Source organism: Anser cygnoides, chromosome Z (assembly GCF_040182565.1).
Source record: "Anser cygnoides isolate HZ-2024a breed goose chromosome Z, Taihu_goose_T2T_genome, whole genome shotgun sequence".
NCBI lineage: Eukaryota > Metazoa > Chordata > Aves > Anseriformes > Anatidae > Anser > Anser cygnoides.
Window position 1 is genome coordinate 61,121,168 of NC_089912.1, and position 21,130 is coordinate 61,142,297.

Genomic DNA, 21,130 nt, shown 5'->3' on the forward strand with positions numbered 1-21,130 from the left:
ATGAAAACCAATGTAACAGAAAGGAAGATTCTGTCCTCTATTTAGTGATTTCCCTAAGAAGGATTTTTTTTTCCTGTGTTTTAAAATTGATAACAGAATGATTTTGCTAATGTAATAAGACAGTAGCTTTCTACTGAATGCTGTAATACGTGAAAATCGAGTTATCTCCCCCTTAAATGTCAGTTAGTTTTCAAGTTTTACCTTATATCTGGGTGCCACAGAAAATCTCTGCCCTCTGCCCCTGACTTTTAACACACTGATAAAATCTGAGACAATGGCTAAGACCAGGATGCCTGCAAAGATTAAATAAAAATTTTAGAGCACAATACTGCAGGTAGGAGATCTTCCTTAGAAATCTGCATTACACTTATCATCCTCTAGTCCTGGTGTTGCCAGCTGAGGAAATAATTAATTCTTAAAAAATAATTTTCAAATTTTCTATTTCTAAAATGCAATTAATTTTAAAACAAAGTTTACCTTTAGAATTTTAGTCTGAGCTGTTTTTTTTTTTGAAGTGTGACAATGAATGGTAGACGTAATGCCATTTTGTCCCCGTGTTATATATATACTATAAAATTAGGCATAATTTATATTACTCATCCAAGCACACCTACTTTTCAATAAACTACAGCTTTCCATACTGACAATATATGACTGTATCATATGCTATAGGGGTTAGCAAGCTTACCACCTCTTTTTTTTTTTTTTTGCTTTTGCTCAGCAGATGCTCATCACCTTTTTCTCTCAAGCTGCCTTACCAATCAACACATGAAGTTAAACTCCACACAGTGTTCTCTACCCATGCTTATCTGGAAATTTCCTGCTCGTTTCAAAACGGGATGAGTGCTTTGTGCCCCAGAGAGCAGCTATATCAAATGCTGTTACACCGGTCAGGTGTACTCGCCTTTAATGAACATCAGAATGTTTGTCTGTTTGTCTGTCTGTCCTTCGGGCGGTCAAACCAGGGGGCGGTTACTTCTTCCATGGAGCCCGAAGAAGTTTTGGCACGAATACCGATTCTGAGGTCCCTGCTTGTCCTCAGTCGCGCCCGTGGTGGTGGCAGCCCATCTCACCTTCCCAAATGTCCGGCTCCTGAAGGCTCCCGAGCACACATCTGGGCTGAGCATGAGAAACCTGAGCAGCCATACACACACCTCACGGGAAAACCTCAGCCTGGCTGGGCTGGGTGTTTCTCAAAGGAGAAGCGCCAGCACACAAGGGACACGCAGGAAGATGGTCACATTTTGTCAGAACACGGTGAAGTGCAAGGCTGTAAAATTTACTTGTTGTTTCCTGAAAGGAGACTCGGCTTGCAAAAGCTGACATCTCTTTTCGTTGTAATGAAGAGCTTTCTGGTCTATTTAAGGCACGAGATGACTAGCTGAAGTTATAGTTAAGCATTGCAGATTGAAATTTGACGTTACTCATCAATGCTACCTACACATGGGAGCCAGGCCACCAGGCTTCTGCTGCTCTCTCAGATTATTTGCTTTGCTGTAGAATAAACCCCAGCCAGAGTGATACTTGTGCCAATATTTCTTTCTCTTTTGGATAATCCATTGTGTGGGATGAAATCTCTATTTCTGCAAATGTTTTAAGGATTAGAAATTCAGTCTGCACCAGGTTTTAAAAGTAGCTCTTCTGAAAAAAAGAGATAGGACACGAGCAGCTCTGAGTCTCGCTATTGCCGAGCAGGAGCCGCATGAGCAGCGGATAATACACTCCAAGCAAATCTGAGTGCCAGATCGCTGGCTAAAACCTAACAATTACTGAAATAATAAACCAAAGCGTACCGAGTTCAGTTAATCTCCATTGCGGTGCCAGCGATGTGAAGAGGCAGGCCGGGTGTGCGTTTGGCTGGCTGATCCCCCTTGGTTCCTGCAAGCTTGCCCCACACGAGGCGGCGAGCACCTGGCAGGCAGGGGGTGGGCAGGGGGACGGGGGGCGGCCCGGGGTGGGGTGTCCTGGGCACGGCTTCTGGTTTTGCACCAGCTCTCTGCTTCCCGAGCGCCCCGCAAATACAACCCAGTTGTGTCTGGCACCAGCCAAGTGCTTACCCAAGTGGGGCTCCGCCTCGGCGAGTCGATAAAATGAACGTAAAGCAGCTTCCTCAGAAACAAAACGGCACTTGTTGACCAAATTCCTTGGAAAAGAAAATTCAGGTGAGTAGGCTTACAGCTTTGTGGCAAAATGGGATGAATTCCATTCAGCCCAAATATCTTCTGCGTGCGCAGAGACGGGAAGCACTCCTCCGTCGGGGAATCCTCTGCCTGTCCGTGGCACTCGGTAACACAAAGCCTGTGGTACTCCCGTTATCCCCTGACCTTGGAAGTATACACACTGCTGCTTTAGCTGGGGCCATAAAGCAAGTCTCTCTGCAATTAATACCTTATTTTCTGTTCGCTTAGTGAGCCTTCGTTTTGCTACTGCTATACTTGTTTTGCTTCACACAAAAGAATTTCCCTTAGATCCCCTTTGAATCATGTACGTGAAGTTAGGCATAATAAAAAGTGTAATATACATGACATTAAAAACCCTATTCAGATGTACATAAGGCTTACATATGTATGCATATTCACTTTTCACATAAGACATTTCACATCAGACATCGCCAATTAATGGTCAAATTTTATTCACATTCTAGACAAATTTGTCTTCGTCTCAATCTTTTCTTGTTCAAAATTATTTATGACACCTTCTACAAAGATACTTAGGAATCTTAACAGCTCTGCTTTCATTGCCTTTTTCCTGGATTTAGGCTCCTAAGTCACCTGTGTACTTTTAAAACACTCGTTTACCCAAAACAAACAATCTTGAACAAACCCCACTTAAAAATAAATAAATAAATAAACCCACTTTTTTGAAGCTGTTTCCAAGTGACTTTAATGTTCCACAGTATATAAAACATAATAATTAAATGTCTTCTTTAAAAGAATATATTCTTCTGAGCTATCATCTATTCATTCAATTATTCAGTGGAATTTTGAACAATCACGGCAAAAAAAAAATGAAGGCATGAATAGAATGATATTGCAAATGCACTAACTTCTCTATGTGGCCTTCATTATAAAAGTCAAGAATAAAATTTACATAAATGGAGAGTGATTTTTTTCTTTTTAATGTTCCAAGATGACTATTTTATCTGTGCAAAGTAATCTTGGAAACAAGAGTAATTGAAAACATCAGAATACTATCGGAGCGAATATACTATATCATATAAAAATGTTCATTTTGTACCTTTTATATTGTTTTAAAAGGAAACACTGAAATAATTGTCCACGTAATTGTTTCTTTTACTGTTATTGAATTCCAAGAGTATTAACAACGGAAAGGAAGGGCTGGTACATTGTCTTCTTCTGCTGACCTCTTCCTGTGTGTATATTCACGGATGATGAATATTGACTGAAATTCTTATTAATTAAAACAGATTGCATTTGTCTAATGTCCCAACAAACTACAGGGACTGTAGGGCATCATTACCTGAGGCTAGTGCATGGAAGGAAAATAGAGTTCTTGCCTTCATGGATGTGGAAAAGAGCTTGTACGCTTGGCCCTTCAGTCTTCCAACTTTGGGAGAAAAATGAGAAAATCCAGGATATTTGAATTTTATTATTTTTTTTTTTATGTCGTGTTGTTTAACTCTGTCTCTTTTGGCAGAAGACAGAGGAAGACTTAAAATGCTGATAGCTACATGATTCCTAAGTAAATTTTTTTTGTAATATTTTGCACAGCAAAAAATATTTGGATTTATTGAATGAGAAGGTTTGAAGAGCTCATCCTGTTTCGCTGCAAATTGTGAGAAGTTATTTGTGAAGGACTGTGCTCCCCACAGCCCAGGCTATCCATGCAGCCCACGTTCTGCAGAGGATCTCAGTTCCAGAGGGCCGTGGGTCTTTGTACGTGGGGGCTTCGCTTTGCCAGGAGCCTGGCCCTGAATTATTACTGCACGTGGGTGAGAAGTTTTTCAGGTGCGGACATGTATGAGGTTGGGATTTGGGGGCCAAATGTGGTGCGACCGTGGGGTGAGGACAGGTGTGCTTCTGCTTTCCCTGAGACAACTTCTTCAGTAGATATGTCACTCCCATTGACGTTGGTAAAGAAAGGGAATACAACACCCAAAATAAGGTCGTGTTCCCATGGAGATTTCTGGATTTTTAATAGTGCCAGTGTAGAAAGATTTGAGGAGGAAATGGCAGCCTTTTCTCCCTATAGATTTGCTGTAATCGGTGGAGATACAGAGGAGTGAAGGCTGCCTCTGGCAGAGAGGAAGGGGCAGTAAGGGAATGATCGATGAACGAGCCCTTAACACAATGGGCATGGAAACTGTTGAGAGGAGTACAGCTGATCTCAGAATTATGCTATGCTTCTGGCAAAGAAGCTGGAATAATCTTTTTGATCGATATCATCCCAGAAATTATTGTTTATTTTATCTAAAATAACCTGCTCTAATCTCAGTCCAGATCACTGGACTGATTTAGAGGTCCCCAAGCGGTGAAAACGTAAGCTTCTTTAACCAACGGAGAACATGAATTGCTCTCATTTGAAGCCAGATCTGTCACTGGTTTCCAGCCTCTTGTGTGGGCACAGGCAGTCAGTCTGCGTGTCCTCTGCCAAGAAACAGTCAGTCTAGTACCTTCTGCTTTATATTTGCAGAAATATTTTTTTTTTGTCCACTCCTCAACCTACTTCTGAACTTCTGATGTGTCGCATCTAACAATGCAAACTGATGGCGTGCCTTATCTAAAGATGTGCCCTGCTCAAGAAGAGCAGCCCAATTATAGATGGCATTTTAAAAGTGGGGTATTTAGCCGGTATCATTCAACAAGTAATCAGGAACAATGAATAAGAATACAGACTGTATGCAAGTCAATTCATAAAGCGTTACATTTCTGTTGAGAGAGTGGAGTCATAACAGGATTAGTGGGAAGGCTCCTGCTGAACTGTGAGATCTGAATTCCCCAGCTCTGTTGTTATTTTTATTCACAAGTTATAAGGGCAGCTGGTTTATATTCCACTGTGCAATTACTGCACAGACCTAGGAACAGCTTAACTTTCATCTTCATGATTTTGGAAAGGAAACAGTAATACAAAGAGCAGAAAACCCATAGCGGCATGAGTTTTCTAGCATCAAACCTCTGTTGGTCTTGGATCCCGATGAAGTGCTTCTTATCGCTGCAGGAAAGATTTACTCTTGACTCAGATATCTAAATTTAGGCTGTCTGCACTTCGGGTGTTTACATGGGAGGTATGTGTCTGCTCACCCTAGTGTAGACACCTATGTTTGGCCACCTTGCACCCACATATCTCCACTGGCTACAGGGGGGATCTTAAATTTCCACCTCACAGTCTTTGATGGGTTTGACAACCTCAGAATAGGTGAATGTAAAAGTGGCTGAGGGGTGACTCTGTAGTGCCACAGTTCTAAGATGAGCTCAAGCAAGTTGTCTCAGGTTGAAAATAAGATAGCAAAAGAAAATACAAATCCTTATTTCTGTTCCTAATAACTTCCCGGCTGTGACTGGGAAAAACAATTCTGAAATTCCACAATCTAATTTAGTGTGTTTTTTTCTTTTTTTTTTTCTTTTTTCTTTCTTTCTTTTCACTTATAACATCTGTTTACTTTTTGCACTTCACTCGTGACCAAGTCCTGTGCCGTGCCTTTCAACCCAGTGTCCAATGTGAGGAAGTGCAAGGAGAAACTTCCTCCGGCTACGAGAAACCATAAAATACATCAAAGACATCTCAGCAAAAAGCACCAAGGAGACACAATGCCTCACCCTGTGGCAAAGGGAAAAGATGGGATAGCACGATATAGTGATAAGCCAGCAGATCAGGAAGAAATATTTCTGACAAATGGCACAAAATCAAGCCCAAGTGTGCTCTTGCTGTGTTTGCTGAATTTGCTTATCTGGAAAAAGTCTAAGGGTTGTTTCCTGTGCTTTGGTAACGCTTCTGTAATTCAGGCACCAACGGGATCTCACTGGCTCGCAGAGGGGGGAAAAGGATGGACAGTGGTTAGGCTCCCACCTGTCCTGAGCAGACGGGGTCTGGGTCAAACCTCACAAATGCCTGCTGCAGTCTTGGGCAGTAACTAAGCTTCAGCACACCCTGTCTGTCTCGTGGGGACGGAGTTATTTGCCTGAAATACCGGGGAGTGTTGGGTTTGAACTGAAATACCCAACTGCTAAGATAACAGGCTGCCTGGAAGCACCCAGGAGAGGGAGAATAACCTGATTAGAGCAAATCGTGCTGGAGCTGCAGGTGCGCAGCACCTCTCTGGACTTGCCTCTCTGCTCGGAGGCTGGAAACAATACTTTCATACGCTTTAAGTTAGCATCTTGTAATGCAATTAGCAGCTGGTGGGAAAGAGATGAAACACCCCATGTCTTGTCATTTCTGCACAAACCGGTAGCAAGCCCTCTGTGGGCTAAAATAGCATTGTAGGGCAGTGGTTAAATCCAATGTAAATATTATTTTAAGCAGTGATTCCTAAAAGGCAAGAGGACATTTTTAGTAAAAATGAGATCAAATTCCAAAGTTTTTTCCATCCTTAACTGGGCAGATTTTCTAATGAGGCAAGGTTTAGGGGGAAGATAGCAAGAAGACGGTCGAGAGAGTGAAACAGGGTTTGGCTTTTGTAGAATGTTTTCTATTCAATAAAAAGCTAAATTTTAATCCTCAACTACTTGAAATCATCCCTTTATCATGTTGATTGCAGAAATATTGTAGATTTAGGATTTTTTTAAAAAAAGATTCTCCCATTATTTTTAAAAATAAACTAGACAGATTTGTGTACCCACTTTAAGAGTTCTGCATTGATAACTAACGTGATACTACTAACAGGAACTCTGGAATCTTAAATCTCTGGAGTCTTCTTTTTTACAGCTGAAACCTGCTCACAGTTTTTGCAAAATGTGGGATGGTGATATGCCATTTTTACTGACACAATTAGCGTCACACAATGGGCTGAGCTTTCTCATGCTCAGAACCGGTAAATTTGGGAGGAAGACTAAAAACAAAAGAAGTTGCACTGAAAGCTCATGGTTGGTATGAGAACCAATGGGATCAAGATGTGTTTTTTTTTTTTTTTGGTGTAAGCTGTCCTTCCTGAAATATAAAATGTCCTTCACTTTTCTGCCGCAGTCCCATTCAGAAAAACGTGGCTTGGCCGGATTCCCCACACATCCCAGTCTTTTGGGACCCAACCCAGGAGCTGGAGTCTGGGGGCAAGCACATGTTATGGATAGCGTGTGTTGTGTCGGACACTGGGGCCCGCAGCAGAAGCTTATTATAAGTTCAAAAGCATATGAATCCATATAATTTACCTTAAGTTGTCATCTTTGTTAGGAACCTGCCTCATTAATCGTACTGGGACTGGGGAACCGGAGGAAGCTTGCTGGGTGATAGCTCCGGGGGGGTCTGTCCGTCGGTGGTTCCTCTGCAAACCGGCAGCTGCTGCTTCAGCCCAGTCACGTTTGTGCCAGCAAATAAACGCACCGTGCACTTCGTTTGGGCTAGGAACGGCCACACACCTCTCTCCAGCCCTGAGCTGACAGCTTTTGCCTGAAGAGAGGAAACAGCAGAATCAAATCCCGTGAGCTTCTCTGGTAATCGCGTTGGTGCAGTTCTGTGGCTCTTCGGTTTTGCGGTGAGAGCAACGAGCTGAATTTTACCTTGAGACTGCCCTGGATCTCTTTGCGGAGGGACTCAAGTTCTGCACAGCAGTGTGACCGGCGAGGTCCCCACGGTGGGTGACGTCCTTAGGCTGACCTGCAGGAAACTGGAAAAGTGCAGCAGGAAGCAGGCGAGGGATGAGGATGTGGTGGCTTTTGCTGCTTAATATGCATTAAATATAATTAAATATCTTAAAATTGGTTTAGAAGGAGTAATGGAAATGCATGAAGTTATCCCTAAAATATAATAATCTCCTGTTCCCCAGCAGGAACTCTAGAGCCTTTTTCAGATACATTGATTGTGTTGTCTGTAAAATGAGAGAGAGCTTAAAAAGTTGAAAAGAAATAGGGGATTAGGTTAAAAAAAAAAAAAAGCACTAGAGGGAGGAAATGCAAAGCAAAACTGCGTCTGGCTAGTGTAAATGAATATGTTCTTGCATATTAAATGTTCTCATTGTTATTGTTAATGTTGAGTCACAAGTGAAAGATTTTAAATAAAAGCAATGATGCCCTACTGGATTGTTTCAAGAACTGTTGAACCTCATGGCAAATATTTAATATCTCATCCTCACCCGCGACTTTAATAGTGAGCCTTTGGGTTCGGCGGGGAATCACGGAGCACAGCTGGTGCACACATTTCCCGTGGATCCTCGGAGCCCGGTGGCCAGCGGGCTCTGCAGGCTCCTCCATGGCCCTTTCTACATGCCCTTGAGATCGGCCTTGCCCCAGGGCTGAGAACACAGCGTGTGCCTTACCTCGGAGCAGGGGGAGCGCTGAGGCTGAGAAGTGGCAACGCCAGCATCGCCTGCCGCCTTCAGGGGAGGCAGCCGGGCTCCTGCTCCCAGGGGCAGCGGCAGAGTTGTCCCATCAGCGCTCCTGATGCTCTGAGATTCCACTCCGGATTGTGCTTAGAAATGAAACAATCGTAATTACCATTATTGCTCTATTTATTTATTTTTTTTGATTAACAAATTCACCAGCCCCATTATCCCACCAGCTCTACCCGTCTGAGCTGTGCCAGACCCTTGGCCCATCGGTGTGCGAGCTCAGCTCCACAAACCAGCAGGGCGATGGCACTTCCCACCACCACGAGGCCCAGCACGCTAGCTTCGCTGGGAGGGCTTTTGATTTACAGCAGGATAACCGAGCAGACTCGAGCCGTGCTTTTCTCTCCCAGCTTATTACTGTCAAATGAGTTATTCTCTAAGTAGAAACAAGAAGCAATCTTGCTTTTTATTTCATCACCGGGAAGCATCAGAAAGGGTCAGTGAAGGAAGGGAAGGATGAGGAGAAAAGCAGAATGTCTAAAGTAAAGATGTGTTTCTTGCTTGAATAACTCCCTAACAATCTGCTGAAGGAGTGATTTTGTATCAGGCTGAAACCCCAAACCAGCATCATTTTAATTTGCCAAGCACCTGTGAAAGAATGCAGCTGCAAGACCATGGGAAAACAATGGGAACTGTGACAGTTCATTAATATAAACCAGCAACTAGATTTATTTGGAAAAGTCATTGATACAGAATTACACTGGAGGACACAGTGGCATTCCTGAAGTATGCCAGCGAGCAGCTAACTGAGATTATAGATTTGTGTACATCATTTGAACTTCAATGGTTATTTGGTAACTCTTACAATTTATTGCGTGTGTCAAACAGCAAAACAAATGTATAAAGAGGAGTGATTGCTTCAGCATTTCCTTGTTTTTTTTTTTTTTCCCTATTTGTTGCTCATTTTTGTCTTTTTTTTTCCTTTTTTCTTTTCTTTTTTTTTTTTTTTCTTTTTCTTGTAGTTTGCTTTGGTTACTGTTTCCGGTGAAGCAAGAGTTTGGAGAGTGCAAGTGGTGTTAGAACAGTGCTGTGCACAGCTGGGAACGAAGGCACCTCCCCATGCAAAGCCAGCTCTCGGATCCGAACCGATGCAAAGGGAAAGTCTCCGTGCAGGGGGCACGTCGGGGCTGTCCTCGGGCAGGCGCAGCGGCAGCACCGAGCACAGACCCGGACCTCTGGGTGCAGGTGGGTGCAGAGGGGCCGTGGGGTGGGAGCGGCGGGGGGACAGAAGCCTCTGGGTGCCTGCCCCACCAGTACGGTCTGTGGGAAGGATATTGGTCCCCTGGGAAAACGTGGCTCGGGTCTGATCGCCCAGGTGGAGATTAGCCGCTTCTGGTATTTCGTCCTTAAAAAGTTTGCTGCTTTTAATGAGTTTAAGGCATACGTCTGGCCTGTCGCGTGATTAAGAGTTTCTGTCACTGCAAACAGCAGTTACAAATTACAGGGTGGGCAGTGATGTTCTAGGTAAATCCAAAACGATTTGCTTTGCATACATTAGTGGCTACTAAAGAGCTACAAGACTGGAGGCATTAATCCGTTAAGGATGTTCATGGGGTTGAGGGTACAATGTTAGAGAGATGCTTTGCTGCCCATCTCTCTGGAAGCAGAAAAACAAAACAAAAAAATATGGAGAAAAATGGCATTCAGCTTGCAGGTATTAATATTTTGGGCAAAAACTCTGTGATTGAATCAAGCCAAATGAGCAACTGAACATGTCCAGACTAACCTGCTCCAATTTCTCTCCTTTTTCTTGCTTTCCTCCTCTCCTCTGTTCCCCGGTCTCTCCCTCTCTTATTTTCAGAACTGAATTTTCTGATTTCCAGATGCAACTGCAATATAAAGTAGAAATAAAACAAGGCAGTTAAATTGTTGAAGCCCATAATCTCTTCACATAACTCCCAAGAAAAAAGGTATATCATCCAACTCTATTTACCAGTTATGGGTCCCTCTTGCTGTACTATCTGTAAATACAAGAGTAGCTCAACTTATGAAAATTTTAAGAATAGGAGAAGCAAAGGAAGCTCGGCAGTGTCTCTAGAAGCACTGGAAAAGCGTGTGGTATTGATCAAAGCCAGCTTATTTCTTAAAGCTGTACGTTTTAATAAAACTTTAATTCACAGATGATGTTACAAGCAGAAATGTCTCTTCAGTGAAATATGAAACAATTCTGTTATTTATTTGATGGCAATAATACGAGTTGTGGGTATGTATGTGGAGTGGTACGATGTGGCAGTGATGTTAGATGTGGAGAGAGAGACCAAGTATTTGAACAAGACATATAATATACAGGTTGTACATGGTCTCTTTTAGACCATGTCTCTTTTTATCTAGCACCTTCGTTTTAAGACTTTCCCCTGTTTCCTTTCTATCCAGAATCTCCCTGAATTTGCAACGGTTCTTGGGCTGAGGTGTAGACAGCTCACCTTTCGTCATATTTCTCGCTTGGATATCTGCTTTACTTCTGTTCCTCTAAACCTTCAGTTTTGTCTTCCTCCTCTCATGGAATGGCTTTGCAACGCTTATCCCTAAGTAATAGTCAGTAAAGGAAAATTATCTTAAATCAAGCAAGGTTTATTTAATTTAGAAAATAGGAAATAGAGAGAAAATCAAACTAAATGAAATGAAAATGGAATAATTCATATCTAATCTAAGGTCTTGCTCAACAGAACAATTCTTTTAGTTGTGCTCTCAGAGTTGAGCAGCAATACTTTTTACATGTTAGGGTCATTTGTCCCAAACAAACAACCTCTTTAGGCCCTGCACTCGCTAAGTCTTAAGGAAATGGAAGTACTCTCCTCCATTTCTGCAGGGCGTTTGCTTCTGTTTACCACCTCCAGCTGAGCCACGCTTTCCTCAGTTACCCGTAGCACCTTGCATCTCTTACTGGTGCATGTTCTCTTATCTGTATATGTATATATTTATTTTGATAAGCATGTGGATGTCAGATAGTGCTGGGTTAGACCTTTTTACCACATCGTATAGACATATACTTCTCAACTAACTCACCCTTTAATTATCTTAGCTGCCTTTTTATTAATATGCAATGCACCACTGTACCCCATATTAATGAAGCTTATTATCAGATCCTGATAGAAAGCTTTCCAACTTCCTTCCAATTAACATGTGGTGCTTCAGAGGAATCCTCTGAATATGGGTAGGTGTTTGGCAATTGCACATAACCTTTTTTTTTTTTTTTTTTCAGGCAACTTCACTTAAGATGTCCTTGTTAGATTAAAGACTCCTCAAATGCTGATTACCCCCTCCGGTTGGTTTCTTCATTGTTTTCCAGGCGGAGTAGTTGCTTTCATATATTTTCTTTAGGTTACAGCTTAAAAGTATCATCTTGGTTTAACACTTTCAATTTATGTTAGACAAGCCAGTTTTAGACTGACACATGTAAACCAGTGATTCTTAATTAAGTGCATAATGAGGCTGGAGGCAAGAACTGTAGGTAGGCATTCAGCAGGTGGGAATCGTGGCATGGTGGAGGCTGTCCTGGGCCTCTCGGGGAAGGAGAACTGGGCAACAGACAGGGCACTGTGCTTACACAGAGAGCAAATCAGAACGGATAATTATTTCTTCCTCTTAAATGCCATGCCCTTCATCTGAAGTGGTAGAACGGATCCAATTTTTAACGGTCAGACTTTATTAGTAACCCAGGTAGGACTTGTGGGAGCTGTAATCATCACTGAATGAGCTGTAATAAACCCGGAGGCGTGGGGTGCCTATCACCTGGGCTTCACAGTGCATGCCAGGATTCTCATCTTTCAACAAGGGGGAACAAACCTGTCTCCAAAACCGAAACTAAAACCTTTGAGAAAACTTTAGTGATTCCCTCCCTTCTTTAAATGGCCACATCCAAGCCCCGCACTTAGTGTGACAGTGCAACGTAGCTGGGGTAAATAGACTGGAAGCTCACACATAAAAAGAGTGTTAGAAAAGCTGGTTTCCAGCTAGAAAAAACCTGTCATCCTCGGCGATGGGTCCTGGCACGTTTTGGTTACACAAAGGAGGAGAACATTTACATCAGTGCAGCTGCAGCCTTTCACCTGCTGCTGAGCTGCTTCCTGCGTGCACTTCAGCAAGCAGTGCCTGATAGCTGGAGCAGTAAATGGAGGAGACTTGTCACTGCAGCAGGGCTGCGGGAGTACCAGTGCCCTGCACAGCTGGTGAAAGCCCGGAGGTCTTGAACATACTCTAAAAGTGCTTGTGCCTCTACCCCAGCCAGGTGACATGATTTCAGAACATGATACACCATGTAAATCCTTGCTAATTTTGCAGCCATTCCCTGTGCAAATTACCCACAGTGTTTGTTTGTTTGTGTTCTGCCCTGCAATCACGTCCTTAGCACCAAATCGGCCCATTGTCCACACTGCCTGACCCCAAGGGTGCCCAGAGGCCCTGGCTGGCTTTGTCAGAGGCAAATCCAGGCACCTGCCTGAGGAACCAAGAGACTGACCGTGCAATAGGGTGGCAGCTCTAGTGCCTTTGTGAACGTCTTAATTGTGTAGGGACTAGGGGCAAAACGGGCAAAATGCTGCCGGGCCATCACCTGCAGGTCAGCCCTGGACCATTCCAGCTAAGCAGATCCCGTAGTTCAGCGAGTGCCAGATGCAGCTCATCTCGTCCCGAGGGTGTTTCTGTAGCCACCTCCCGCTCGTGACTGCCCGCCAGCATCACCCTTCCTTCTCCCTGACTCGTGGATGCTAGGGCAGCCGGCAGAACCCGTTCCAAACCAGCATACCCTGTCCTCTGCCCAGTTTGCTCAAGCAGTGAGGAAAGCACTGATACAAAGCCTGATACAAACAGTTTGAATTCAGGGCTGCAGGGTCATGTAAGCTCCAGGCCAGCTGGGTGAGAGCTTCTCGGGGAAGTTGCCCTGCTATTACAGCACTGTGCTGGTTTTCCAAAACGAAGAGACTTTCCCAGAGCAGGGTCTTGTAGACTTGATCCCTGCTTAGCTCTGAACACGTATTAGGCCTTTCTCGAAGTGCCCTGTTAAAAGCAGCTTCCCGCTGAGCAGATGAGCTGGTCAGGCAGCACTTTCCTGAATTTAGCTGTGCAAAAACCCCCAAGGCATGGCCAATGCTCTTTATGCAGGGAGATGTCAGTAACACAAGTGGGCTGTGGGTTATGCGAGCAGTTGTTAAGCGTTACAGAGGCATGAGTAAGCTGTCTGACTGGGCCGTGTGATGGGAAGAGGACTGTGGCCCTGCACTTACCGGACTAATTTGAACTTTTTGACACAGACAACTTCTGGCAGCTTCTCTGGGCCTACGGGTTGGTTCTGCTGACAAGGACGGTGGGTTTCTGGTGCTCCTCTTTAGCACCTGTCAAACAGTCCATGCTTTGGTCCAGCTGGGATAAGGTAGCCTCCATTGCATGGAAGATGTTATGGGAGCACTGCCCCAGGTTATGGGTGTGCTGTTGGGTCGAGCAGTACAGAACAGGTTATTTTAACCCCCGGCACCATCTCTCTTGCCCTCACTCTCCCTCCTGCCTCCTTCTGCCAGCAGTCAGCTACGAGATAGATGCGGCACAGGAGGGCACTCTGGATCGTGGAAGCTGCGCAGTGCAAACAAGCCGTGCCTCGTGCAGAAGTCAGCAGGGCCTTTCCAGATGTGCAGTACGGGCTCGGGAGCTGGTTGGCTTCATATAAGATGTTTCATCTGGCATGCAGCATGGATGCACCTGGCCTGTACTTGAGAGTTATTTTCAGAGGATGAGGGGCTGCAATTTGACGCCGTGGTAAGGTGTTCCAGCCTCTGGGGTTGTCGTGGGAGCAGGTCCCAGCGGCACCCTGGCAGAGAAATAACCCTCTTGCTATGAAGTTAAAGTTTCTTGATATTGGAGCTCTAATTGTTTTCTGTGCCCAAATTTGGCTCTAATGCGTCTGTACTGTTATATATCTCATCGGAATATGAGACTGTTCAAACATTGTTTACAAGGCGTCTGAATTATACCAAAGGTATCCTAGATGCTATGAAGGCACCACTGTGAAGCACTGTGATTATGAAAAATTTCAAACCTATGGATTTTGTGGTTTAGATGCATTTTTTTCCACCCAGAAATGAAACCCAAAGTGTTCTGTCACTGCCGCGTCTCTACTGAGGGCTGTAGCCATGGAGTTATTTATGCCACTGCACTCCTGGCTGCAGCTTTTGGTAGAGCTTCACCACGCTGGCTTCTCACCCTGATATCTGTCAGAATGCTTTCCTCCTTTATGGCAAGGAAGCTCATCAGTATGAAATGAGCTGGTGTTGCTGCTGCTCAGAACTACCTGCATAACAATTCAGACATTTGTGCGCGATGCGGTCGTCCTGGAGAACTGTGTGGTCTCTGCAGTGGAAAGACTTGCTGGAAGCTTCTGCGAAACAGAGATCCTTCAGTGGTGTAGATCACTTTATTTCTTCTGAATTCAGTATAGATTTAATCGATTGAGAATCTGACTTAAGATGCACAACTCATATGCCTCCCTCAGTGAACAAAATATTACATAAATAAATTATAACAATATATTCCTGCGGGATTATTCTGCATCCAATTCTAGGATTATTACCAAGTAGTAATAATTAGTGCAATGGTATCATCATACTAATTTGTTTTGTTCTTACTTTTTTACACAAATAAACTCAGCCTTGGTTCTAGGGAGCTTACGACAGGCGGCTTTGCTTCTGCAAACAGCAGTGCACGCCGTCGGGCTGGAAGCGTGTAAATGGCCCCGCTGACCCGGGAAGGTGATTCAGTAAGACTTCTCACAAGCTCAAGAGTGATTACAGGCAGCGTTGGCTGGATCTGGAAGATACACACCGATAAAAGATGACACTGGAAACTCAAGAGATAGTGTTGACTCGCTCTTTTGTTGGCTTTACAAATTACAGCCTGATGGGGCAGATAGAAGACAGCGACGTTTGGTAGGCCGCCAAATGAGGGACCAAACCAGGCCTTAGCGTGGACACAGGAGCAGAAGGAAACTCTAAGCTGTAGCAGGCTGGTAACATCAGCAGAGGAGAAGGGAGCAAACAGGAAGGATCAAGGCAGAGACGTGGCTAAGGCCCGAGCTGGCCGCGGCAGCTCCGTGCCCTGCGGCAGCTGCAGGCCTCAGCGCCCAGCCGCGCCTGGCCACTGCCCCGTGGGGCCTCCATGCCGGTCCCCAGCTGGAGCGCTCAGCAAGGTAAACGCGACCCGGCTGAATCCCTGGGGGCACCTGAGGAGGTTTTGACCGTAAAACTCCCAGATAAAACTGAAAGGTAGCCAATGATCAGCTGGAGAGGAAAGAGCACCGAATCTTGACAGCAGCACCAGGTTGTAAACCTCTGGAGATGTCATGCAGATAGGTTTTATACAGCAATAATAAGAAATTCACATCTACCGGAAGTGTCGTGTAAAAATAAAAAAATAAATTAACATCTGGCCAGAAAGGATATTTCTGAAAGTTTGAGGCAAGTTGGGTATGGTAAGCCCCCAATCCTGTTTTTAGTGGCGATAATAAAAAGTGAATGGTAAGAATGTTCTTAGCGGATACCTGAACACATTTAGGCATTTTATTAAAAATATTTAATAAACCACCCTGCAGCACTAGCAGTATGCTGTATGGCTGGTTATAGACCCATCCTTGTCTGCACCAGACACCACAACCAAGAGTTTTGGTATTTCACATGGACCTGAGACACTAAGCCTGTGGTCCCATTTCCAGCCCAGTGATTCCTGCATCTCAATTTGTATCTGTCGCTAAACGAAGCTCAATACTGGCTTGTTCTTCGTATGCGTGGAGGTGTCTGACCATTGGCCACACGAGCACGAAGCTGTCCCTGATCTCACAAACACTCCCGGTGGGATGCACGCTGGTAGAGCATCACCCTGCTCTCTGGGATCTCCAGGATCCGCAGTCCTGGCCCCGGGCATGCGGCGCCGTGGCCACCTGCTTGAGGCACAAGGGACAAGGCCCCATCCCTCACAGCCCATGGGCAGCTCCTCTTGGCTTTCAAGAGGCAGTTTTCCCTTCCCTGACCCCAGTTTTCACACCAACGTTTTCAAGAATCCCAAGTTGTTCCTTTGCCAGTGAAACACTAACAATAAGAACCTCTCAAGGTTAGCAACACAATTTGTGAAAATGAGCAAAGTATTGGGAAGGCTTCACTCCGCTGTCTAAATTAATAAGACGTGGTATCAGCAGGTCACATCTTGCTCTCAGCGAATCAGTAGTTATTTTGCCATTGACTTTGTGAGAAGAGGGATTGGGTCTGTACTCGCTATTTAAAATAAACACTACTATATATTAAATTAGACTTCCACTGCTGCAGAACGTTACAGGAGAGTAAAACCGGTACTGTTAAATTACAGATAAAGGGGGAGAGTCCAAAATTTCCAAAATGTTCTCTTTTTCTTTTTTAACGACTGTCATTATATTTTGATGTGTTTAATAATACAGCAGAGGTTAAATGAAACATGAAAAAGGGATGTACATTAAAATTGAGATAACTCTTCCTTCAGTGAAGTGGAACCCAGCAGATGTAGCTGCACACTGTAATTGCTGCCTGTTTCCTGTCAGTCTGATTAAGTTGCATTGTCCCTGCTCCAAGTGTAAGAATCAGTGGCTTCCCATAGGGCACAGCATGGGACAACTGGCTTATGCAGTCAAATGACTATGTGCACCTCCTGCTTGTCCTGTTAATAGTATAGACAGACAATATACATTGATGACTTATAAAATCAATAGGCTGTGTAGTGCAATGGAGACAGTGTCTTCCATCTTTCCAGCACTTCAGTCAAGGGCCAAGGTTTTCTGGAAAAGTTAAATTCCTCAGCTCAGGAGGCCAAATAACTGCAGCGCCTGGTTGCTCTGGCTTTGTTATATTAATTTTGTTTCTTAAGAGTTATTATGCACCTTCTAATAATATTCTTTTACTCTTTTCAAAATATAGCACTGCTCATTGTGTTCACAGTTATTCATGTTTTCCTTTCTGTAATAAATCCCTACTTACAGGATTAAACTGCTAATGGTAAAATCCAGTACCTATCTGGGGAACGCGAGGCCAGATTCCCAGCTGCTATAAATTGCAGTAGATCCACTGAAGCCAGTGGGGTTACTCTGATTTACAACAGCTGTTGGACTTGCCTGAGAAGTCCATGAAGTGATATTTTGTTTTTATTCCATTCAAAAAGAATGCGATGTGCCTCATTCAGCAGAGCATTGCCCTACTTTTGTCCCGGAGTAATTCTGCTGCGTGCCGTAGCATTACATCGCTGCAAAGCTCCAGCGGCGTAGAGGTGAGTCGGGGCTCTTACTTACCGTTATTTACTGGCTTTTGTAAGAGGCCTTCCATTGCTTACTGCTAAATTGTAGGTGCAGTGGCACATTTGTATGTTTGCGTTTAATTGCAGGAGCAGAACTGTGTTTCAGCACGGGAAAATAAACTCAGGTTCTGCCCACAGGCATCCCAACAATATGGGAGAGCCATGGCACGAGAGGCAGCAGCCGGCCCGGGGGTGCTTCCATCAATCCATCCATCCATCCATCCATCCATCCATCCATCCATCCATCCATCCATCCATCCATCCATCCACCCATCCATCCACCAACCCACCCACCCATCCGAGGGTGTCCCCACCAGCGCCCAGCTGCCGAGCGAGCCAGGCGTGGGGAACACCTCACTGCTGGAGAATTTTGGTGGCGCGGCCACGTGCACGCTCCCACACTGAGTCACCGCGCGAGAGCAGTTGCTTCCACCGTTAGCAGCGGCCGAGTGGGAGGGCTGGGGATTATGATTCTGGATTTAGGCATCTGTCCCATTTAAAGTCCCGTTTTGGCTCTTTAATCCCCGTTTGGATCTGGGACCTTGCTTTCTAAAAATGGAAATTAATATTAGAAGTCGTTCCTTAACACATGTTTATTTTCCAATTTATCGAATGTACCTATTACACTCTCCAGACACATGTGCTTGATTATAATGATTATCATATGTATTTCTAAGGCACTCATCACCATAATATCAAATGTCATTATAGAAATTATGAAAGAGCATCAGCATTTCTTCCTTGGAAGAAGCCAGTTTCCTCTTTTCCCACCGCATTAGTGAAATCACTGAAATTAAGCTGACTTTATGCCACTTTTGTTTCAGCCCAAGACAAAACAACCGACTCCCCAGTGCAATGTGCAATGTGCACCTGAAGCCAAGCACAGCTCGGTGAGAAGGCCCGCGGCCCGGCAGGGGGGCGAGCTCCGAGGCCGAGGCTCTGCACAGACCCCGGTGAGCGCGGGGGCTCCCGGCGGCTCTGGGGCGTGCGGGGCTGCAGGATCCTCGCAGGAAGGCACAGGGAAAGGAAGCCCTGCGCTCGGCTGCGAGCCTGCCGGCCTCACCACACCCCGGCCGCTGCTCCCAGGGCATTTCTTTTTCTAAGAGATTTCTCAATGAAAATTATCACAAATTTCTGGAGCAAAACCCAACTGTCTAGACCAAGGGCGGTAACCGCTCAAGATGGGGCTGCATGTGCTCATCTCTGGCTGCTCCAAAGCCACCTGCATATTTGGCACAGGTCAGGAAGAAAGGAGATGCCAGCATCGGTTCTTGATGCTGTACGTGTTTTCCTAGGGGCGGAAGATACAGATCTGGATTTTTTCGAGAGGAACAATGTTTTTTACTGCATTATTTACTTATTTTATTTATGAAGTGGCAGAAGAGGGAAAGAGCAGTAAACAAGGATGGAAACCTCTCTGCTTGGGAGAGGCGTCTGGAGGATGCATAGAGCACTTCATGCCTGTGCACGGCCAGGAGCAGGGAGATGGGGGATTCTCCAGGACAGGGGTCTCCACTAAGCAGAAGAGCTCATTGCAATCCAGACATACGTGTCGTGTCACGGGGGCATGGAGGCGAAGCAGCAGGGAGGCTGCATTTGGATTGCTGACTTAGACTAATGCTTGCTTTTTTTTTCTTTTTCTTTGTGCCATTTATGTGATTATTTTTGTGCTTCGTATGCTCAAAAATCCCTGGGAAAAAATAATCTTTTTTTTTTTTTTTTTTTTTTTCATTTTTGCTTTGCAAGTCACTTTGTAAAGAACTGCTTTGGTGTCTTTAGAGAGCTTTAAACCCACCTGCTTCCTCTGTAAAGCACAGATGAGGAAACAGGAGCGAGCGGCCAGCCCGGCACAGACCTCGGATTCAGGAACCTTCAGTGAAACTGAATATATTGGTCCCACATCTGGGAAGTTTTTAAGGCGGATTTTCACTCTCAAAGCAAAAGATTTATTTCCCTATAGCAAGACAGAAAGAACGCAGGGGAGGAGAGCTCCTCTCGCTCCAGCAGTTGCTGCCGCCCGGCTGCGGGCACCGCTCGCCGCGGTGCTCAGCCTCTGTGTGGACCCGAATCGTGCCCGCAGCGCTGGGGGAAGGAGGTACTTTGAAAAAGAAGGGACCGAAACCAGGAGGCAAATGAGCTGGTGGAGCTGCACATCGCCACCCGCTTCCTCCTATCTCGACGTGCTGATGTGGACACTTGAACGCTTCTAAGGTCACTTGGATAATCTAATACTGCTCAGGATGATATCTAGCGCAGGCAGGAACTCTTCTAAGGGTTTAAACAACATCTATCTTCATTATTTTACACCCTCATGTCTGTATGATTGATTCACACTAAATTTTGTTTAATTGCTCAGAAGGTCTCAAGGACTGACATTTTGAGAGAGCCAAATGGGATGTCTGAGCTCCCCCTGCTGCTCTGCCGCACGCAGCCCGCTCCGCCGGTGGCCTCGCCTCGCTGCCGGGCACCGCAGCCCGGCCACGGCTCCCTGCAAACCCAGGGAGAAAAATAGGGGGCTATTCGCAAGGAGAAGAGCCGGGGTGGGTTTAGCAAGTGCTGTCTAATGGGGAGGCACAAAGCCGGAGAGCTGCGTCTCGGCAGGGGAGAAGTGCCGAAGCGCCAAGGTTTTGGCGCGACCTCTCCATCCAAGCGTGTAGGTGAGGCCGGTTGGGAAGCACCAAGCGTGGCAGTGAAGGGCAGAGTCCTGCAGCGGGCACATCCCACGGTGCTGAGCTCCCAGGGTGTAGGGGAAGGCCTCTCTGCCCCCAGAGCCAGAATAATGCGGCGGGGAGGGGTCCCTAGGTACTCCCCACCGAGAGCTCCCATGGCAGCACTGCCTGTGCTTCTCCCTCCTGCGCATTTGGGGTGCCAGAGCAATAAACCTGGGGGTGTCTGGGGAGTTGCATCCATCGGCCTTCAGCCGTGTTACTAATGGTGCCATGCTGGCAGCAGGAAAATGCTCGCTGAAGGTGCTGCGTCCAGGTGCTGAAGGCAAGACAGCAGCCTAACTGATGTTATTGCTCCTGGTGAGGCCCCAAGGAGGCGGCAAGCCCCTCACTTTGTTCTTTTAGGAACCAAGCCCCTAAAGCTCCTTTTTCCTGAGTACAGCAGCCATGCTGTCGGGCAGTGCCGGCATGGCCTAAGCCATCCAAGGCCGGATCTGTGACGAGCGCTTGGGTGGGATGCGGTGACCCACCCGACACCGCCGCCGGGCCGGGGGGCGAGCGAGCAGGGCTGTGCTCCCCGCGGGGCTCAGCTCCTCTGCTGCCGATCCAAGAGCAGAGGAACAAACACTCCTCCGTGCCGCGGAGGTGGGCCTCGGCCTCCGTCGGG

The 21,130-nt window shown here is 45.7% G+C and overlaps 1 long non-coding RNA gene across 3 annotated transcripts; it reads left to right on the forward strand.

Annotated features, from left to right (window-relative positions):
- Positions 1–8,850: 8,850 nt before the first annotated feature.
- Positions 8,851–20,155, forward strand: LOC136789006 (uncharacterized). Of its 3 annotated transcripts, XR_010827690.1 has the most exons (5): positions 8,881–9,294; positions 9,463–9,685; positions 11,703–11,765; positions 14,014–17,770; positions 18,622–20,155. It is a non-coding gene; the product is annotated as an uncharacterized lncRNA (long non-coding RNA). The 3 variants fall into 3 exon arrangements; XR_010827688.1 differs by having other exon boundaries at positions 8,851–9,294; positions 14,014–20,155; XR_010827689.1 differs by having other exon boundaries at positions 8,851–9,294; positions 14,017–20,155.
- Positions 20,156–21,130: the final 975 nt, after the last annotated feature.